Source organism: Lactuca saligna, chromosome 4, assembly GCF_052625555.1.
Source record: "Lactuca saligna cultivar CGN05327 chromosome 4, ASM5262555v1, whole genome shotgun sequence".
Lineage (NCBI taxonomy): Eukaryota > Viridiplantae > Streptophyta > Magnoliopsida > Asterales > Asteraceae > Lactuca > Lactuca saligna.
The window spans coordinates 323867273-323870248 of record NC_136420.1 but is presented as its reverse complement, the minus strand read 5'-3'; positions in this window follow the sequence as shown (position 1 = coordinate 323870248).

The following is a 2976-nucleotide window of genomic DNA, read 5'->3' as shown; positions in this document are numbered from 1 at the left end:
GAATCGGAGAGAAACCTTATGACACTTAGATTTAATGGTGTATGAGTTCTTATCCATGTGAATTGTCAAAACCATAGTCACAAGAGAAGGATAATGACAAATCCGAACTCATATGGACTGAACTCAATCTTAACTTCTTGCCACTTGGCAGCTCAAGGGCCTGCGATTGCTTCCAAGTTGTTGTGCAGCACATTGAGAATTCTAAGAACTCATATGCAAAGCCAACTTTGATTGGAATGAGCACAGAATATGTCAACACAATAGGTTATAAACCTCAAGTTGTGTGCTAGCGAGGAACTTCAGGTTTCATTCTTGATTAGTTCTTGAGACTTTCTAGACCTTTAAGACTCCCACTGTCCTCTTGACCTATAAGACTCCCTTGTCAAACATCCAAGAGATAGTGCAGATTCTAATCAAGACAAACACTTCACACAATTGGCCTTAGTTGGTCTTTATTTTATCCAAAACATCACAACTTACCAATTTCAAATGTACAAAAGTAGAAAACTTTTACTCTTACATTTGATAAGTGTTTTTAAACTTTCTTAAAGACATGTCACTCAAATTACAATCTTGGAGTATGACTCTAAGACTTGTATTGGAACGAAGTATGACTCATCTTTTTGATTTAACCATTTCAACAACTCAAGATCCCTTCTTCTTAGTCATAAGAATGCACTAAGGCTTCCTTAGAGAACTAATTTTGATATGGTTTCTTAATCATTAAGATGATCACAAAGCTGATACTAAAGTACTCTCCCATCTTTTCAGATTTGAGAAACTTTTATCCTTCTGCCTAATTTGATTCTTCTTATTCGCTCTGCCATGCATTGGAACCTTTTCCAATGTCTCAGAGATACACTTAAGCTTGTAAGTATAATCATATTTACTAAGCTTTAGTAAACTATGATGAATAGTATTATTAATCTTTTGTGGTGGACTTAATCAGTGCACATGACTATGTACTCGATCCCTTAGTCCATTACTTGACTCACACATCCATGTGAATAAGTAATTAGTCTTAATTTTCCAATACTTGAAAGTTCTCATTCATCATGCTATACACCTTGCATGATTCCAAGTTCCGGTCCAATTGAGACTTGGGTGATGAGAATCTTTCCTTTATTTGATAAATTTAGACATTACCACAAATGAAAGAATCAATTTCATACTTCCACTCTTGCCATTAATGGAATCATATAAGCAACAATTTTTCCTCAAATGCCATTGTAAGGATATTTTAAAATAACTAAAATAAAAAATTTTCTTATATTTTAAAACTATGCGGAAAAACTTATCCTTACAATCCATATGAAAACCTGTTGTTATCTATTCCTTAGCAATATCTCATAACTCCTAAGAAGTAGCTCAAGAATCCGATCTACGTGATAGAAATCCATCTATGCGATCAGATTCAACATATTCTTTCTTTAAGTTCCTTTACTTTTCTTTGATTCTTAAAACATTACCATGTGACCCAGTCACATCATGCATCAAGAATCTCAGAATAGAAACTTAACGGAGTTAGATAGTGGACTTTACCTGAAGTAGAGTCAAACTTATTGACTTTAACATCCTTAGGTAAGTTTGGCAGCTTCACAACTAATGACCCTTTCTTTGGCAAATTAAACATATGGACCCTTTGATAATGGTACACGGGACTATTACAGACTTAACCTTTTTCTCTTTACCATTTGGTCAACCTAGTCCCTTTCCTTGGGAAGAGAATGCTTTTTCTGTATTTCCAGTGTTACCATTGTCAATGTCCATAAAGTTTCAGGAAGTTGATCTTAACAATAGATAAGATCATTAAGGGTCTTGTCATAGTCTATTTCATAGGTGTCCCAAAGGAACTCACTATGTGACTTAGAAAGTGATTGAACCACCAACTTTCTCAAGACTTTGACACCCAACTCTCCCGGCTTGTCAATATGTGACTACATCTCCAAGATGTGATCACACCTAGACCTTGTCTTGCCAATAGGGTTTGAGTGACATTAAACTTTTCAAGAACTTGTGGGTTAGGGAGAATAATTGGAGGAGGAGAAAGAAGTATGATTTCCATGGGACATCATCTTCATTTAGGAAAGCTTGTTTCAAGAGATTTGGGAAGATCATAAATGTCTAAACCAGACATGTTTTGGGAGATATTCAAGATAGTTGATCTTAAAGTCCTTAATATGACACCCTATATGAAATATTAAGGCTAGGACCCAACAAACTATTTTTATAACTTGGAAGAGGTATGCCGTAATCCAAGCTATAAAACAATTTGAAGGTAGGTGAATGACGATTCACCAATTTCCACCAAGATAAACGAAATGTATTATTAGGTTTTTAATTGGTTTTTGAAACTCCTAGATCTTTTGAGATTCATTGAACTGTTCAATGGCATGTTTCAATCTCGAGTGTGCCCTTCAGGTTTTGTGACTGGGATGCCGAGGATCACAAAACAAGGTGTGAAGTAACCATGCAAGTTACTTGGTACCCTTAATAAATTACCCCTCAATCGATGTGCCGGTTAACCACACACACTCCATCGATACTATGATAAACATTAAGTTACCCTTTACCTACCTTGTTAAGTCCAAGTTAGTGTGCCGGTTAACCACACACGCTCCACTAACGACTTAGACAAAGTGTAAAGTGTAATTTCATGGATTAGCACCTTATTCACATTTTCCTAAGTAACTAAGATTGGGTATTATTAAGAGTTTAGTTACTTAGTATTTATCATTAATACTTTTAATGAAGGGAGAATTATAGTCCTGTCAAACCCGTTCGGCTAACGACCCTCCACCAGTCAAGCAAGCGGTGGGTGAGAGTGGACACCCATTAAGTTGCCATTTTATAGGCAACAACCTTATACCCACCTTATAGACCGGCTTCGTGAATGAGGTGTACTAGCGGTAAGACTGACTTTACTCTTATACATATATATTATTAACTTTTAATATTATAAAGTATAAGGGTTGA